Here is a 20,998-nt window from a genome sequence, read left to right as displayed (position 1 = left end):
TGTAAAGTGTGTCAGGTTTCAATTACTGAACAGAAAAGGAAGATGACCAAGTTTGGGCATTAGAACACACACCTCTGTCAAGGGGAGTTATAATGTATTGGACAGCAGGCATGGGCAGAGCTGAATTAGTCTGATTAAAAGATCCTTCATGGAAGAAGTGCTGTATTGAAAGCACTGTGACAGAAAAAACATAAATTCTGTATTACCGTCTAATATCCATGACAAAAGTTCATGTGTGCGTGGGCATCGCAAGAATCATTATTTAGTTTGGGAATTTGAGAAAAATATTTTATTGAGCACCCAGGAAAGATCTGTTGATTATGAAGCTACTTTCCTCAAAATGTATGCAACTTTAGTGTGCAATATACAAGAAACAGAACAAGCCAATGTTTTATTTTTCAAACTTATTTAAGATTCAGTCACAAAACTGCAAAATGTCCTGATGCTAAACCTAGCATAGTGTAAGTGACTTTGGACAAATATCTCCTCAAATACACCAATATGACCAAGTGCACCTAGAATTATTAAGATCAAAAAGCTATACCTACACTCTTGGAAACCTTTTCATTATCTTCCTCAATTATTAGCATTGAGAATGAGCTTGAGAACCTTCTTCTTCTTCAAATTTCTCCTTAATTACACTTTTACAAGGAGTCCAGTATAGCATAACAATTACTGCAATAAAGTGCAAAACTTCATTTTGAATGTCACAAAAAAACCTCTAAATCCTAAACTGGAACCAGAAAAGTAAAGGCAACACTTTACCACTTTTTTCCATCCAAATATTCTTCTTTCAAATTACAGATTATCTGCCACTGCTCTAAGTTCTCAAGAAAACTAAAGCCTTTTTTTTTTTTTTCTGCCTTTCTGAGATTAAAGTGAAAATATCTATTAAGAGCAACTCCATATAGGAATTAATGGCTTTCATGATTAAATTTACACGGAGGTGGCCAAACAGGCAGAAAATGTTTTCACAAATTGAAATGGTTGATGCATTTTAAGGTGTTCTGGAACTTTTCCAAGTATCAATAATGTATTACTATCTATTGTCTGGAGGTGTTTGGATACATGAAAGCAAATAGGTTATTCCTTAAATCATTTGGGGGAAATAAATTGACATTTACCTTTTTATCAGTTTCCCAAAAACTAGACTAGTGAAAATAGCAATATTTGAATGTACCTAGCTCAGAGGACATAGATCTATTCTTTTTGTTTAATGGCTGATTCAGTTTCACAGTGGAAAAACCCTGAAATCTTGTCCTTTATTTTACATTGGTATATTGAAGATACTGTGTCTCCCTAGGGTTTTTAGCAGCCCCAAAGTCCAATGGATTTAAATACTTTGGTCAGTGAGATTAAGTACAAGATTATGTCACTTCTGAAATGGAGAAGGGTCAAAAGTATTGGAGACAATAAATGGCCTTCTCTCTTCTCATTCTATATATGGTGTTTGTTTGCAAAAATTCAGCAAAAGACTACAATTACCTAGACAGCTCTGATAAGGCTTATTTGTACCACAGACTATGTAATACAGAGTCTCTTATAGAAATGAGTGTTCCAGCTTTATGTATGAAAAATGGTTATGCATGTTATAATACGTCGGTAAACTTAATAAGGAAAGAGATATTGCTAACATGAAAACAAGACTAAATGAAAAGTATTTCTCCATAGTCATAGCCATGTGCTATAAAACAAACAATAGGAGTACAATTTCATTATATCCTTCAAACACCACAAATGTTCAAATCATTGGTATTGGAACTTTGAATATTAAAATTATTCCCTACACATTATCCAGATTTCTGGAATTAAACCTTACTCAGCTCCCTCAATTAAGACTCAGCCTGCATAAAATTTTACTTCTGTAGCATAGTTACTTGGTGTCTGATGTCTGCCTTGGAGACAGAAATTCGACAACCTCCTTTTGAAATGCCTGCCCAAGTGAAGATCACAACATTCCCACTTTCTGCAATGGATTCATGATCTCATCTATAATGGAAGAAACATTTTATCTGTTTTGAGCAGTACTGGAAGAGACAGAGAATTATAAGAAAATGTGTTTCTGGGTAATAAAAATTATTAACATAATTTCTACACTTGTATGCATAAAATAGACAAACTTCTTAAAAAAAGTCTTGGAAAGAGAAAAAACTATACTGGCATATACAAGGCATTGCTTGTGAGAATTTTCAGGGGTAATCTGTGTTATACAAATTAATAAAATTACCATTATCCTTTTTCAGTCCAGAATCAGGCCTAAAAGAAAGTCAAGTCCCATAAGAACACCATCACAGTGGAAATGATGCTGGAAATTAATTGACTAATCCAGCTGACAATCTAGTTGCTCTAAGGGTTTAGGGATTTTTCTTTTTTCACTTGAGAACAGTAAGTACTATTAATCTTTCATGGAAAAACATGCTACTATTAAAATAACCAAAAAATTCCTACTTTAAAGACTTGTGGCCATATCAAATGGTACATTATCCTAGTGACACTATGAGGTGCAAACACTAAGCAATCTGATGCTTCAGCAAAAACAGGAATCTAGTCACTCTGTTGGTATTCAGAAGATGACTGAGAAGGCTTTTTAAACAAGAATTAAAGAACCTGTACCATTCTCAGAATGCATCATCAGATTGGATCCACTCAGCCCGGAATCTTGCGTATTTTGAAATTCTACAGCACAAATCTGTAGACAAAAATAGAAGCGACACAGCTGTGGAACATAAAAATCAAGCTGTCCAGAAACAGTTGTGCATTTGAATTTTTTCCTAACATAATTTTAAAATTGTAGTAAACATTTTTTAGATACCATGAAACTTTGTTATTAGCTGTTTTATGAAAGATAACTAAGATTCTTCTTTTTCTCATCTCTTTTCAGGATGCAATTAATGAAGCGACAACATCACATTAAGGGTATCCAGGGAACATAATTCTGGACTACGATGTCTTAAGCTGAAACAAATAAATTATTTGACTTGTTAACAAAGAGTTTGCTTTCAGCTGGCTTAAAACAGAAATAACGCTTTAACATTTTCACCTAAACCCCATAATCTAGTTATTTTTAAAAATGAAGAAAACTAAAATAACCCTCTCAAGATAAGTCCAGTCTGCTTTTTATGCACTTTTGAAATTCTGGAGACTTGGAATTCCAACTCATCTCTTATAAAACATTCAGGAACCACTACAAAAATATTTTTTTCTAATTAATAAACAGTGATAAGCTGTTTATTAATGGCATCCATGGTAAGGGGGATGTAACTGAATAGTCTTTAAAATCCTTTCCAAACCAGGCCATTCAGTGACATTCTATAATTCTATGACATTTTTCTGGATACAGAACAAGTACCTGACTCAGAATCATAGTTTTTGTAAAGGAGACACAACTGAGAAATAAATGCATGGAATCATAAGACTCATACAAGGTTATTCCATAGATATGAATCTTCAACAATATAAACCCTCACTTTTCTTTTTTTCCCTCATGACATTCCATTGCATGGAATTGTCTAATTTTTTAGCAATAATCTTTGTGAATAACTGCAGGGAGAACAAAGAATTAACAGTTTGGTGTGTATAAAAGAGTCATACTCAGTTTTCATTACTTTACATCCAAGCAGCACACTGGTTGTTTGAGAGATCTTTAACAAAGAGGGAACTGTACCTAAATACTTTGTAGTGAGACAAACCCAGAACCACTTTGTTTAGGCAGTCTTGGTGACAGCAAATTAGTGCTGAAGTTATACTGCTACTGTGCTCTCAAGGGACTGACTCTACTAAACATTTTTTATAGAAATTTTAAATCAACACAGTTGGGACCTATGTCTTTGACATGAACATAGTTAATAACATATGGAGAGAATTTATTATGAACTCCATAATACTTGAAAAAGTATCATGACCCAAGAAATATCATTACCCCTGTATCCCAAGCATCATGACCCCTGTTAAAAGGGGTTTTTTTTAGAGTGACAATTTAATTGTGCAGTGTATTAAAGTGTATTTAATTGTGCAGTCTCAACTGTCATCAGTTGAGATTAATCATAGTAATGACAAGTTTTTCACTTAGAAAATAATTAAAAATTATTTTAATATGGGACAGGAGGAACGATTTTCTAAGTCAAACAATATAAACATTCAAAAATTATAAAGAACCCACCTGAAAGGTAAGTTTTGCATGATTTCTATTCATTTGGAAAAGGGAAGTACCAAAGCGAGGATGATGCCAGGGGCTACTCTCAAAAAAGATTTATTCACAGATATATATGTGCTTGAAAATTTAATGTGAAAAATTTTACTGTTTTGAAAATTAGAGACCAATTAAGTTAAATAAATTAATCTATTAAGAATCAAAACATTAATAAAAAAAAAGCTATGTTAAGTTGAGTGGATTTTTTTCTGTTAAAAAATAGCATTCCAACTCCACATTTAGTTTTATCCAGGGGACTAGTTAGAATGTAAATTTTGTTTGGATATGACAGTACCAAAATCTTGTGACTCATGTAAAGCTTTTAACACCAGAAGTATTGAAAATCAGCTTCCATACTTATTTTTATAGTCCTCACATTTGGCAAGATTAGATGTTCTCACATGATTTTGACCCTAGCCAGGAAACAACCTTCTACAGCTAAGGGTCATTCCTGGTTCAGCCTATATAGCATCAGGTTTGGAAATGGGAATTAAACTACCAGTGTAGTAAGCTGGGATTCAGAGGAACACTGAGTCAGACATTTTTTCTGTCATTAAATAATTATTGCACTTTTCAATTCTTCCTTCACCAATGGATAGAATTCAGCACTGGAGTTCATGTTATTTTCACCATATTAGCCTGAAAAAAACAACTGCTCCTATGCTGGGGTTTTTCTGCTTTGGCTGAGGATTTGTTGTCATTCATTAAAACCTAATTTATTTAAAATCCCATGGGACAGATTATTTTTTCTTTTTTCAAATGTATTTCAGGCCTTGAGTCATTTTGTTGACTCAGCCTCTGTCATGGCTTCTGAGTCTGTGGCCAAAAGTTCATAGCCTTCAGGCTGCTTAGCTGCATTTCAGTGCCAAAAAAGGGCAGTCTGATTCAGAGAGGGCATAAGGAGAAGCAAAAAATGAATGCCAGGAGTAGAAAAGACCTGAAAGGACGGATTAAATCAATGCCAAAATGTTGACGGTGTCAGTGCACTATGAGGACAGGAATGGTGGAGACTGCCCATGGGCCAGACAGGGTGAACCTCAACAGCCAGGGCCTGTTCCATGATCTGTGGGGCCTCAGCCAGAAAGGTCCTGCCCTGCCTGCCCCCAGCTTGGGACATTATCCCAAGATTATTTTTGTAACCTGGGCCTGACAATTTGTGGGATTTTTTTTTCTAAAAAACTGAGACAATTAAAAATGCTCACAAAGGACCTGTTAAAAGTTAAAAAGTTTGACATAAAGGGTAAAATTAATTTCAAAATGTCAGCCTCGTAAAAAAAGTTTTAGTGTTAAATTTATGGTCACTTGCATTCCCTGTATAGCCCCTGACACAGGACAGGCACCTTGTAAAAATACTTTACTGTTTGGGTTCATTGTCCTATAGCAAGGATTTCTCTCCAAGCTGCCAACCTGGAGACATTATCTTAGACTACAGAAGGAATTTAAAGTCTCGCTTTAAGTAGGCTGCAAACTCTCAGGTAGTTAGATAAATTCCTGCTCCCAGGGCAGAACTGGCCATTGTCAGTTTGCAGTGGTTGGCCTCTCTGGCCACAGGTATAGCTCTGCTCCTTTCCCAAGCAGCTGATCTAAAATATCCAGGTTATCAAAGAGACAAACTGACTCTTCTTAAAAAAGTTTCAGCAAATATGAACAAAGAGCTGTGTGGAATACTGAGTCTGACACAGGGCACTATGATCAAGACCAATTTTCAAAGCATGTTAATGCATTTAGGCAAGTTAAGGACATGACCAAATGCTGAGAGATGCCTCAGAACGCAGCATATTCCTGAAATGGAATCTGAGATGCAGTGAAGAGTATCTTTGGCTTGAAGTTTTACAGAAAAGTTAATTGTGGCCATACTGATTAGATGATATGTTCAGACAAATAAAACTCTATTTTCAGGCTAAAAATGCAATTTTTAATCTATTCCAGACCTGTTGTTATGTCTCCCACCACCATACTTATTTTCTAAATGCCTTAGAAGTTTGATAGCATCATATTATGTCTGAAGCACCCCACAAGATTTGTTGTTCTCTAAAAAGCAAAAAAAATGGTGAGACTAAATTCTTTGAGATGAAATAATGTCTTCAAATATGATCACAGATTCTGATGCTGGTTTTATCTTCAGTACAAATGAGAAATATTGCTATAAGTAGCCCACCTCACTTTGTCCACAATTATGAAGCTGATACTCATTTGAAAAAAAATATCAGCCAATAGGTGGCACTGAAAGTATTTAACATTTATCTAAATCTTCTACTTTCTTTTAGCAAAATTCAAGTTTCCCTCAAGTAAATGGTATGCTCACAATTTAAAAGCTGAGTCACATATTGAATTTTCTTATTAAAGATATTAAGTACTTTTAAATCGTTGGAGGACTGTTGAGAATTTAAACAGTTCCCTGGAAATACAAACAAATGCATCATAGTACTTGTATCTTGGCAAAACTCAATCTAAAACAGGAGCTCCTTTTGAGATTGTGGGACCATTGACATTCAGGGAGTATCTTACAATGAAGTTTAAACTGTAAATATCTGGGAAAACTGTTGCGTTCCAGAGATTGCTTCGTATTGCAGGTTTTTGCATGCTGTGTGTTTTTGCATGCTGTGTCAATTTATTTTCTTTTCCCAGTTGCTTTCGATTTTGTAAACCTGTGAGGAAAGAAGGAGGATTTAGTAGTAAATATAATTTAATTTTTCATCACTAGCATTCACTTAAATTAGGACAAATTTTACAAGAAACCTCTTCATTCTCTGTGGTAAACAAGTTCATAAACTATTCTATGAATAGAGATAATGAGATATTTTAGATCAGATTTCTGAGTGCCAATAAGATATGCATAAGGAAATAACTTTGTCATATTAAGTTTTTGTTAATTTTAATATATTTTTTGAGCAAATGTGACTCAGAAGATGGTAAGTATCAGTGTTTCAGTTTATACTGAGTGTAATTGAGTCCCATGCATTGTTTCATACCTGCACATTACAGTTCCTCCAAGGTTTTTACTGAAAGTTATGCCAAGATGGTGAAGTAGGAGTGACTTGTTCTGAAAAATATAATATTGTGTGTGATACAATATAGAACCTTACTATTCCATTTTCAGACTATTGTCTACCACCTTTGTATAGAAATCTGTCTTAAGAGCAAATGTAGGCCACATAGGTTTCAGCTATACCAAATAAAAATGTGCAAGTAATCATTGTACTGTCATCAACCACAATGTTGCAGGGGACAAGTGAATAGCAGTGTAATAGAAATACATCCAAAACCAGATAGTGTATAGAGACATTTGCTCAGCAGTACCAATACATCTTAATTACAAGGAACTAAAAGTTTTGAGTGCATTCCTGCCCTCATCATTTCCTGCCAGCAGAAAAATTAAAGTGTCTTCAGATTGCAAAGCAGGTGAAAATAATTATTTAATGCTATAGCACCAGACCTCAGCAAGGTATAAGACTCTCTAGCTTCACCTGAATCACTTCTGAAGCCTTATGACACCACAGTTGGTGATGAGAATTAATGTATCATATCAGAAAGTAATTCAAATTAAAACTCAAGCCATTAATTTAAAGTTCGGTATTCTTTTCTCTGTTCAAAAAGCAAAGCAAGGAACTACATAAATCAAAGAAAACTAAGCAAAGATATAGCCTTTATTAGCAATACAACTGAAAATGTCATTCTTCTCAGGTTACTGGGAATATAAGTGGGTATGACAAAAAGAAAGACGAATATTCTGGCTGTAGGTATCTTGGCCAGTTAATTCCTTTCAAACAATTTTTATGAACTAATAGTAAACAGAGGACCATTATGGTGTAAACAAAGGGAGAAGTAGAAATGTATGAATTCTGAAATATTCTGGGAAAGAAAAGCATTGAATTTTATTGCCATACATGTTTATGAATATCTGCATAACCATAGCCCGGTCACAAAAAAGAAAATTAAGTTTAAAAATTGAATGGCTTTGAAATACACAATTTTTTTACAAACAATTGGTCACTAATTTCTAGATACACATGCAAAAAATCTAGAAAATAAATTAAAAATTTTGGACAGCCTTCAGATAAATGGTCTGCTACTGTTTTTTTTATTCTTTGCAAAAAGTTTGTGGATTGAATATTATGAGAAGCCTATGTATTTCCAGTTACTTTAGCATCTAGCTATTTGCAAATAGATATTTGAATAGAATTTGGATAGAACATTAACAAGTAAAAAAGGCTAATGCCACACAGTCTGTCTCAAGACTATGAAAGAGGTGGAATACAGTATTTCAGAGAAGTGTGTTTACAAGAGTATCCAAACTCCTGAGCCCTCCATGAAAACCCACAAATGAAAAAGCAAGTCCTGTATTTGAATTAGTTGAAGGGGGATTTTGTTTGTTTGAATGGGGTATTTTTGGTCGTATTTTTGGTGAGGTTTTTTAGGGGGTGGGTTTTTTTTTTTTTTTTTTTTGTTTATTTGGGGATTTTTAAAATTGTTCTTTATTTAAGCAATCTAACCAATTCTATTTGGGCTTGAAAGCCAGTTTAGAAAGTCTGAAGTTATTGCCAGTACTGGCATGTTTGAATGAAGGAAATCAGGTCTTGCTATAATGAGAGAACCAGCAAGATGTTGCCTAATGGTGAGACTTGTTCAGACTCTCTTGGAAATGTCACCTGCTGCTGAGTGAACAGGCTTGGCAGGCATGAATAAGAGGCAGTACCTATTGTAACCTGCCAGGGCTCTTCATAATGGGATGATCATGCTTATATAGTGAACAGCTAAGGAGAATTATTATGTGTCCAAGTAACTGCCAAAAATGAGATTTCACGTTATGCTTCAGTGCGTACACTTTCTACGTAGTAATGGAAAAATCCAAAGCAAGTTGAGAATCAGTTGAAATGCAGATAAATAACAAGCAACAAAACAGCTGTTCACACAAAGGGAGACAAGGTCAGCAGGTAGGAAGGCCAGTGCACCTTAAGCTAAGTCCTTATTTTTACAGAATCAACCGTCTTTAGGGAAATGGGGGGACTGCCCAAGACTGCAGTTCTTCACTGCCTGTCACTGTTCCATTAGTTTCCAGGCACACTGGGAAGACCCCAGTCTGTGGCAGACACCAGTTTCCTCATCTTCCTGTCTCCACTATTTTCACCTTGTCTTCACCGGCCTTCTCTTGACATTCTTCTACAATGACATTGTTTAGCACTGCAGAGCAGAAGCTGTGACCTTTCAATCAGAAAATGAATACTACAACTGTTGGGTAGTTGAAAGTTTTTGGAAGGAGAAACGATCAGAACCACCAACTGTGAATGGCTGCAAACAAATGAAAAAAGGAGATCCCACATGTTGTCCAGACTTAAATGAGAAAACAATTAAAGGGTGAAAAAAAAAGGTAATACTTCTCCTACTTTTGAAAAAAAACCCCCAACAAAACTTCCAAAAAACCTAGGAAAATAGTGTTGTTCTATAAAACGTATTCTATTATAAAATTATTCACTTGAGTACATTTAACCTTTGGATTATAAAGCTCCATGCTACTTCTGAGTTTCACAATGCTCATAAAATTCAAGAGTTGTAAAATTAAGGCCTGGCGAGATGGGAAATTCCAGAGTCTCCTACTGGAAGTACATTCCAATAAACTCATCCATGTAATGATCCTGCTCAAGACAAGACATCGCTGTGGGATTCCATTTCTCAGAGTATTGTTTCCTACTCTTGGCTCAAAGTGGACAAGCAACTAGACAAAGAGCTAATGAGTAAGTCAAGACTTAATGTCAAGTTCATTGTTTGCAGTTTTGTCTGTGAAATTTTCAGGAAGTCAGAAGAGTGCTTTGAAGAGGATCTCATGGATCTCTGTGAGCCTCAGTGCGAGTCCAGACTTGTTCTTGATTAAGTCTAGATAGTTGCAGGGATCACAACTAAAAAACACGGTTTCAATGACTTGCCTAAAATCACACTATAGTTCCAAGGCAATCACCATGAAATACTTTTCCTGTGCCCTATCTTGCCAGTACATATCTTCTAAGTTTAGTAGTGACTCTGTGTGGTAGGGTTCTGAATCATCCTGATGATTCACCAGGCTTACCAGGAACACTGAAGGAAAGAAATATCCCACAAAAACAAAACACTGTAAGCACACAAAACAAAATGCACTCCTAATATATATGTATTTTGTTAAGGCTGTAAATAAACATAAAACCTATTATTTCCTAACTTTTCCTCACTTGACTTTGCTATCTTTGTGACGGATGTGTCTTCAGATTTAAAAAAGTAAACCAAACAAAAATCAAAGAATCATTAGACACACTCCCGATGTTCAAGAGCATTGAAGAAATGATTGGCAACTCATCCATGACACAGCCTCTGCTCTCAGACATAATACACACTTCATAGAACATATCACTGACTTTTCATCCAGCATATTGATCTGCCCTACAGATTCAATTTATGCCAGTAGGTTTCACAGATACTTGCTGGTAAATGGTACACTCAAAATGCAGCCCTGCTCTGGTGCCAAATGTCAAGTCACTTTTTCCATATTGAGTTACTAAAGCTTGACAGCAACACCACTGTAATTCTTTTACTTGTTTTTAACTTGAAAGGAAAATGCATTTTTTTCAGCCTTGTACTAGAAAATGGCCATGTGCTGTTTACTCATGATTTCCAGTGAAATTTAGGCTAGGACAAAGCTCTCAGATGTAAAGTTTAATTCCAAATGCTTAGAAACTGGCAAAGTTGAGAGAAATTGAAGACAAACTATTGAAATCTTGTGTTTGTATGTTGTTTGAAACTTAACTTCTTAAAATATTTCAAGACTATTTTGTGTCCCAATTAAAAATTGTATGCATAAAAATGATTTAGAACCAGGATTTGCATTTCGTTCATTTATCAACAGCTTTTTTTACAGTGGGAAAGTGTGTTCTTCACAAGCATCTGTAGCAAAATCCAGAATTCTCACACTACTGTTGGTCCACAGAAACAAGTAAACCGCCTTCTAGACAGTCCATAAAGAGACTGGCTCATAGCAACATCCATTATAAATAATGAATAGACCAATTTCAAAGTGTAATATTACATCAATATGCACACTTTTTGAATATTGATGTAAATTGGTTTAAATTGACCAGATGCTCTGAAGATGGCATAGACAGGTGCAAATTATTTTTCTCCTGTTAGCAAATCCCATTAGTCTTCAGGAGTCATGCACTATAAGGGAAAGCAGCTGTTTGCTCCCCTTGGGGACTGTAGAGAAGGCACCTCTAAAGCCCCCATGGAATTTCATGGGAGTGCTAAAATGCAGAATAAGCTTGGAATCCATCAGATCTTTAATCAACACTTTACTGTGAATGACTACACTTTACTATCCATTTCTCAATATAACCACGCTGTCATGGGATTGCCCATGCTCTGTTCCCTTTCTGAGGCCTGTGATTACATCTACAAAAGAAAATAGAGGATGGGGCAAATTTCTAACCCTGAAGTCAACATGTGCCATTATGTTCTAGTTAATATTCACCTGCTCAAACACTCTCCTTTCAAAAGGAGGGAGAAGCAAAGCTACCAAGTTCCTGAAATATTTCTATTTCATTCAAAATCTTGCCAGTTAGAAATTATGCTAACAAAGAAATTATACATGCAGCCACACACTAGTGCTTGATTCCACAAGGTTATTCTGTTTTATTTAGCAGTGTGAGCAAAGCCTCTAAGCACAGTGAAGACTTCCACTTGAAGTCTTGACTACTTACCTTTTCTGATTTGCATCTACATGTCCCTTGGAAGGGCTTATACCATTTCTTTGTGCATCAGTGAGTAGCTTTCCAAAAACCACTTCTCCTTTCCTTTTTCCTTGATTCTACAGACAACCCTTCTTAGAATGCAATATTTTTTCTAGGTGCACTTTAGTCTTGACTATAAACCCAGAATAAAAATATAGTTGCAGTATGAGTAGGGATGCAATGTAGTTATTCTTTTATGCTAATTTTACAATATTCTTACAACAAAGTAAGGATTGCACTGAATGTATGTGGATAGCTGGAGTTTTAAACAGTTATAGGTAAGATATTACATGGGCCAGGGAAAAGAATGACAGTGTGGGGTCTGCTAGAGCAAGAAGCAAGATCAGGATCAGTCAAACAAAGGAGTCTGTGGGTTTTTATACAGCTCCTGCTGTTGCCTGGTCCCCTGCTCAGGCAACAGGTCCCTTTTTATGCAGAGGCTCAGATGTTCATGGCCTCTTGTCTCAGGCCCCAGAGCTCAATCTGCAGCTCACAATGGAGCTGCACCCCGAGATACCTGCACTGACACCATCAATCACCATAAAGAGCAATAAGGTCTTCTCTGAGCCTTCTCCAGAATAAGGAACCCTGGTTCCCTCAGCAACATAAAATGTATTTCGAACACGAATTCCTAGGTCATTGTGCTGGTTTTAGCTGTGATAGAACTACTTTTTTTCCACAGTAGCTGGATATGGGGCTGTCTTGGATTTGGGCTGGAAACTGTGGATAACACAGATGCCTTTGTATCGTTGAGCAGTGCTTATGCAGAGTCAAGGCCTTTCCTGTTTCTCACTCCACTCCACCACAGGGTGGGCTGGGAGTCCTGAGAATCTGACACAGACAGGACAGCTGATGCCAGCTGACCCCAGGGATATCCCACAACATGTGGTTTCATGCTCAGCATAGGAGGCTGGAGAAAGAAGGAAGAAGGGGGCAATGTTCAGAGTGATGGCCTTTGTTTATCCAACTGACTGTTGCACATGATGGACCCCTGCTTCCCTGATGAACACTTGCCTGCTCATGGGAAGTAGTGGAAAAATACCTTGCTTTGCTCTGCTTGTGCTCATGTCTTTTGCTTTGCCTATTAAATTGCCTTTATCTCAACCCATGAGTTTTCTCACTTTTACTGCACTAATTCTCTCTCCCTTCTGAGCAGCTGTTGGTGCTTGGTTGCTGGCTGGGGTTAAATCACAACAGTCAGTTTGAATCCTACTTTGTATTCAAAGTCTGTTAGATATGTTCTTTTGATTCTTTTCTGAAAATCCATGAATACATCATACAGTAAATGATCAATTAGTCTTTTCTTCTTTTTACCTCCACTCTTGCCAATTTGTGGCAAAAATATTTCTTTACTTTCTCTTTGAAAACAAGGCTGTCCTTAGTCATTAGTAAATGCATGCAACTTCTGTTTGCTTGTAGAGATCTGTGCATTGTCTGAAGGCATGCATACAACATACACACATGGAAATCAGCTTCCAATAATAATCTTACTATTTGCATCAGATTGCTAAGGCTTTTGAAGCTTTCCAATTTGCATGACTTAGTAGAAATTGGGCATAAATCAGTTCTTTGAGTTTGTGTTGCTATTCCAGAGTGTTATGAGAACAGCAACTTCTCTTCTGCATCCCATAAAAAAAAAAAGCCAGCTCAGTAAATGAAAAAGAATATGACTGTATTTGCAAACCATTACAAATGCACAGGGTAGATTCACCCTCCCACCTTGCTCAGTATGAGCTTGCTCTGATATTCAGACAAAATCAAATATGAACAGCTACTACCACAGTAGACATTCAGCTTCGTAAATGCTCTATTTACGTGGCAAAGAAATGGGCTTTACAGGAGTTTTACAGGGAAACAGAAATTGCCAGAACTGGCAGTGTAAATTGAAATAGCAGGAGGTAATGCTATGAGAATAAATATTGGAAAAACTAGGAAACTGGATGCAGGCAACTGATTTTAAATCCTTTCTCCTCTGTAAATCTAAAAGCCTGGAGTCACCCATTTCTAATGTACATAGGTTAAAACTTCCCAGTTACTCGATACAGGTACTGTTGGAAATGCACTATGAAAAACCAACTGATTCAGAAAATAAATGTGAGAAATGATGAAAAATGTTTTGAGATAGACATGTTTTTAGCAGGTCAAATGTCAATGCTAGTAACTGGCTTTATCCCAGTTATCTAGTGAAGTTTGAAGTTCCCAATCTCTCTAAAATCTACCATCCCTAGGATCTGCTGAGGTTCTTTGAGGTACCACTACCACATTATTTCCTAGGCTATGTGATCTGTGGCAGTGGGCTGAATGGAATTAATAGGGAAGGAGGGTGAATAACATGTTTTACACCTTGCTACCTGCCATACTAAAGATGCTGTAATAAGCCACAGTCATGAAAGCACACTTCAGTTTCATATCCAACAGATTACAAAGATTCATGTAACTATATTTGTCTTCAGATGTATTCAACATCCCTATCCTAAAAAACTAGGTACTCTGAGTTTATGCACAGCAAGAATGTTGAGTAGGACTCCACTCACATGGGAAGAATCCTTTATGAATTGGTGGAATTTCTAACTGTAATGGCTTAATGGCTCTTCTATCATTCTTGTAAGTAAAACTGATTGTAAATAAAATAAAATGCAAAATAAAACAAAGACACTAAACAATATCTGTAGCTCCTCCTCCCCAAATTGATAAGCCTTCTGCTGTCCTGGAATCCAATGTGATCATTCATAAGCAGTCATAACAAAGATGTATCCTACTGTCCAAAAGTACTTCACAGACATCTACTAATACCACTCCCTCTTAATACATATCAGGTATGTTTTATACTGGGTGAAATCTTCATTGGTGAAATCATTCCCCTGAGATCATTACAACTGAGATGCAATCCCAAATTAAAAAGTGAAATTCAGGTATAAATAGTGAATGTTCAAACCAACTTTAATTATAAAGAGAAAAAAGTGTGAAAAGAGAAGTAATGCTTCAACAGCTGCTGCTACTTCTGCTTGAAAGCTTGGGGGGAAAAATGCAAGGCAAAGAGGAAAAGAAAACCAAACCAATTTTTAAGTAAAAGTCTTATTCACTAGAGGACAACTAAATGTTGCACACTACCATTCTTGTGTTCAAGGAGAAAAGGATCCCAGTTTTGTAAACTAATCCAGTCAAATGATCAGACATGCAGTAGAATCATATGATTGGAAAGATTAGATGATACAAATAGCAAATTAGGTAAACCATAGCAGAAATGGAAGAAAAAATCCAAAATATCTCTCCTTTGAAAATTCATAAGTAATGAACTAATAGCCTCTGACCCATAATAAGCAGGCAAAACAATGATGAAGAGGGGAAGATGACAAGAATCAGAAAGAGTAAGAAGGATGCTGAATGAAAGTTTTCCAACTGGAAGGAAGAAAAGTGTCTTTATCTATGACATCATCCTTCCCCTCAGACAATCCATAGCTTACAAACCCAGTGTAAAAGCTTTTGTATAAAACTGTAGTGTACACATTCCTAGACAGAGAGAGGTGCCTATACCAGTATGCCATAAGTGCTGTTAGACACAGCATGAATGGGAGCACTTCAGCAGTGACACTCAGGGACTGCATTCATGAGCTGGGAAAAGCTACAGCTGAAGGCAAATTACAATTTGAAGGCATGCCCATTGCTCCCTTGGCTCCAGCTCCATGATCCAAGCTGTGAGGGAGGATTGAAATTAAATAAAAGGCCCACAAGCCAAAGGTACAAATGCTTCATTAGTTTTTCAGGCAAACCCAAGTCTCATACTAATTTCAAACATTTTCTGCAAGAGAAAGGATCTTGAACTGGCTAGGGAATTAGGAATTACAATGATGTGGGGGTTTTTTGAAGCCTGCACTTGTCACCCACAAAAAGGGTGCATAATCAAGGTCAGTAAAGTAAAGTTCAGGGCTGAAAGAGTGAGTGCACTGCAGGAAGTAGTACAACATTAAACAGAAGCCTGTCATGAAGACAAACACCTACCAGAGATATCTAGCACACAGAGGAGCTGAATAAGCAGCCAGCTTTTAGAACGGATGGAATTTTCTTTTTCCCACCTACAGTGCCTTCTGTAAATAACTTCCTCACGATGCTAAAGCTGCCATGGAGCGGCATACTGGGAAGCTATGCCGGAAGGAAGGATAACTTGAGATGATTCTGTGCACTTTTAGCATCATTGCTCTGTTTTAACACTGGCATTTGAGAGATGTCTTTCCCTTTTGACCTTCTGACTAGGCAAATGGGTGTCAGGGCCCAGCAAGGGATGGCTGCTCCCTCAGGGCTGAGAAGCCAGAGTCACAGTGTCTGTTCTGTTCTGCTCTGTGTTAGGGTTGCCAACAGAGCCTTCAGACAGTCACAGGCAAAGCACATGATGAGCTAGGAAACTCTAGGCCTGGAGCCTGTATGGAGGAACCTGCCAGGAGACAAGGCCAGAAGAAGGTCATAACACAGGTACAGCTATGTCACACCTTAAATCAGGATTGCTAGCCTGAGCTGAAATGGGAGTCCTGGGCAGGGTGTGGGGGAAAGGCCATAGCTGAGGGTGCATCTCCGTGCATCTCAGGGCCCTGGTCAGGCATCTCCGTGCTCTCAGGGCCCTGGCAGCGCCTACAGAATGCTATAACCTATAGTGGGGTTAATAATAAGTTTCCAGAGGAAACAAAGATTCCTAGCACATTTGAATTTATCACAGCTTCAGACCAGCCTTTGAAGGCACCAGATCTGTGGGGCAGCTTACTGTGCTCAGTCCCTTCATACCTTCAGAGTGCTTTTAGACCATATGTTCTTTCATAGCTTCTGCAGTGAGTCATGGGCTCAGCAATGGGCTCATAGAACCTAAATGTAAACTAAAGTGATGGAATCACTAAATGAAAAGTCAGATTTTCCATTTAGCAAATTTCACCATCAGGAAAGTAGGAGTGGGATTGCACAGATGCTAGAACTAGAAAAAATAAAAGGGAATCTGTCTCTTCAGAGGCTGTGTTACACCCTGCTTCTCCAGCCTGCAAGAAATATGGAGGAGGATGTCTAAGCATTGATCTAAAAGAGGAGACAAGATCCAAGTCTGGGCTCATAGAGGAAAAATGGGAACAAATAAATGGATGATAGAGCAGATTGTGGTACAGATCTTTTAGAAATTGAAAAATATCCCAAGTGAAATAAAGAAAACAAGGAGAAAATGACTGGCAATTAGAAGGGCTTCAGGGAACAGAGCTGCTGAGCAGAGAAGAGTACATTTGGTAATGAAACAGAAGAAATTATACAGGTGCTGTCAGATTAGATTCATTAGAACTGAACAAAAAATTAAGGATTAGACTAAGCAGTCAGAAACTGGGCAGCCTCCAGGGGAAAGTAATGTTGTTAAGTGTTAATGTCTGTAAGTTTGTTAATGTCTCTGACAAAGCACTGGCCCTGAAGGGATGGTGTGCCCCATTGCTCACCCCAAGTTCTCATCTTCCCCAGTATATATCCAAGACAAGACCTTGTCACACAGCAGACACATCTTGGTTCCCCTGACAGAAACACCATCCACCTCAGCAGGGCAGGAGCTGCAGTGACCACAACAGCTTTGGTGACCTTCACAGGTACAGGAACTGGCCCTGAACGTCCAGCTTTTCTGTAAGTAGCAAAATTTCTGGTCTAATTTCTAAGGCAAATCTCTGTTATTTAACAAGCAAGCTACAAATATTTTTCTAAGATCTGAGAAGGAAGAGGAAAGGTCTGCAGCTGTCCTTGTATCCAAATTGGCTCTCCTTGTGTACAGACACCAAACCAGTTTTACAAGAATGTTCCAGAGGTGTTGCCTTGCAACACTAAGTTACACATTATTTGCCCTTCAACAACCCTTTACAAAGAGACAATGCACACCACTACATATTTGCTCTGTGTCTTGTACCTTGGCACCTCCTTTGATCCTTCTCACTCTCTAGATTTTTCTTTTCTAGAAGACAGGCATACAGGATCCACCTCTTTCCTGTCTTCTCTTGATGAAGGCTCTGAAAATATTTTCCAATGTTTATACAGCTGCTGTTGCTAATCTACCACCTCCCCAGAATAACGCAAAATTCTTCAAAACTTCCTATGTTTTTGCTCCTGTTCTTATGTTTTATTTGAATTTCAATAACATGCACATAAACTCAGTTCTATGGTGTTAATAGAATTTATATATTGGGCCTAAATATCTCTGCCTATCTTTATCCCTCTTCCTTATTTATGCTTATATATCTATACAGCATTCCCCACCCAATCTTCCATAGTATTTACAACCTCATATAGTAATGGTACTGTTGGCTAAAGGGTTTAAGATCTGATTTCTTATTTGATTTGAACACTGGAACAGCTGAAAGGATCAGACCAAAGTATACTAACTACTCTGTAATTTAACCACAAACTTAGCTGACCCAAGTCTGTGTTTTACATTTGTTTTTCTGGCACTACCATATGTAGAAAATTACAACCGGAAATCAACACAGAATAAAGTTTGTTTTTCTTAAACACAGTACAATCTGTGTCAGAAATATCTGCTTCAAAGCTGTTATAAGGGCAAGATATTAATAACCATATTCATAACCATCACTATCTTCGGCAGCTTGATTTTATGTTGTGGCTTTTGCAGTGACAGGCCACATCCTCTGAGAGAGGACTTGTCACACCTTTTTTCTGAACAGGCTCACCCAGCTCCAGTATCACATCTTCATGTCTTCTTACCTCATTTCTATCTCATGCTTTAAACAAACTTCCCTTTCCCACAAAGTCTTTTCCTCTTCCATCTTTGTTTGTAAATTGTATCACTGAAACGGAAAGTTTCTAAAATTCAGAAGCCTTTTTTAACTTCTCCTTTGCAGTCATCTTTCAAAACTCATGAACCTTTTCTATTAAAACTGGTCTCCCACAGGAAAAAGAAGCAGCATACATCCCTCCTTGCATGCAGTAAAGATAGAATTCCTTTTTCTGCTTTGGCACACCACTGCTCAGTCAGTCCATGGTTTGGAAACCTCTCAAGCCTCAAGTGATCGTTCTGCCTTTATGCAAGTTGCCCTGAGGCCCCATGTACAAGCATCAGGTGAGAGCTTTGTCTGGCACTCACTGTGCCTGAATGTCAGCGCAGCTGTCTTCTGCTGGAATTGCGTAAAAACGGCAAGCTCCTTGCTTTGATGAAATCTCTTCCCCCCGTTCTGAACTTTTACTTATTAAGAAAGGCCCTTAATAAAGCAACTGAATAGGTAAAAACTTTTCCCAAAATATATCTTTCCAGAAATTTTTGGACATAATTTTCTTTCTATAGAAGGAATCAATTCTAATCTTTTGACACATCCTACCAGACACTTGTTCCTAATTATATGTTTTATTTAGTTTTTGTTGTTGTGTTTTAAATCTGCTACATTAACTAATTTCAGAATTTACCATAGTGTTTAGTTATGTTCCCATATTTTTTCATCTTATACTATCCTTAATAGTGTTATACATTAATAATCTGAACAGCTTCAACTATATTATTTGGGACTGTACTTCAAGTACAAAGCTAAGTCCAAATGTAAGTCAGCAAAGCCACAGTTCTCAAAGCAAAACAAATTTCTTTTCAAAGAAAAAATTCTCAATCAATACAGAATATTGCACATATATTTCTTTGCCACAAAATCTCTTCTTCGCTACCTAGGGGGTGATATTTTTGAGCATAGTTGGACAAATTCTATGCAACCATCTCCTCCCAGTGAAATCTAGCTACTGAACTTCCTAGAATACTAGATGCCACAGATCTACCTAAATTATCATTGAGTGATTTCTTTTGAGCAGGGCACTATTTTTATTACATGTATTCCAGGAATATTACATTATCTCCTCTGTTTCATAATCTGTTGATACATTATCTCTTCTATTAATGGTGTCTTAGAAAGATATTTTTGTCTCTCTAAGGATTTTTTTGTCCTACAGTATAGCAGCTTTTTAAAAGAAACACAAAATCCAAATCAAAACACCCCCCCCCAAAAAAAATCACCTAAAACCACAACCAAAACACACATGTCTGATCTGTTGGCATTAGTATTTCATGTTCCCAAACAATTATGAAATCTATCTTATCAATATCTGATTTATCTTCACATCTAGTTAAAATCACCCAAAGTAGGAACGATTCTCCAGGTTCCCAGTCTGAATCTTTGCATGTTGGTCGAGACCAGGGTTACTCCTCCCCTTACTTACTGTGTCTTCAGGCAGAGCAACAGGTCACTTTCCAGCATCTATGCATGCCAGATGAAATGTTCAATTTTGGAAATGTATCTTTCTTGAGTAGTCTCTGCCTGTAAAAATGTTGTTTTCTCCTGCTGCTCCTCCTTTCATGAAGAAGAGGAGCATTTCACTACCTTGCAGGGAGGTGGTGGGTTCCACTAAACTCTTGGGGATGGTGCTGAGCAGGGCCAGGAGGTGGACTCGATGATGATCCTTGTTGGTCCCTTAGAACTCATTTTATTCTGTGATTCTGTAAGAACTTAAGTACATCTCACTTGGCACTGCAGTAGCCTATCATGCTTAATAGGCAGAATTAGAATCATGTCACTCCCAGCTGAGTATCCAAATAAACCACTACAGTCTGACTTTCTCTTCTATTTTCTCTTTTATGGCCACAGGAATAGTGAGAATGTCAACGTTAAGAAAATGGTTGAAGAGCCTATTGACCCAGGAAATCTTAAAATCTGTTATGAAGGTCATGAATCCTGTGCTTCATCTCATATGGGCATCAATAATTATTTCCTTACATGGACTAAATAGCAAGACAATTGAAACACTGGACACTTCCTGTTATTTCCTACTCCTATTTCCTATTTTTCTTTAACTCCTGAAAATAGGATGTAGATCCGTAGTTTAAGACTGGACCCTTCTCTGGGAAGGCTAAATGTTCTGTGTTTGAGGGAGGAAAAATACAAAAAAAGAAAAGAAAATTCAAAGTGTGTCTGAAGGAAAGCTGATTTCATAGCTTCCACCGTGTAACTCCCAGTTCTGCTTCATGTCTTCTGCTAACTCTGCAGTTTTTGAGTCCCTATTCAAT

The sequence above is a fragment of the Melospiza georgiana genome, chromosome 4 (genome assembly GCF_028018845.1).
Source record: "Melospiza georgiana isolate bMelGeo1 chromosome 4, bMelGeo1.pri, whole genome shotgun sequence".
Lineage (NCBI taxonomy): Eukaryota > Metazoa > Chordata > Aves > Passeriformes > Passerellidae > Melospiza > Melospiza georgiana.
The sequence above is the reverse complement of the archived record's forward strand: the minus strand, read 5'-3'. Positions refer to the sequence as shown.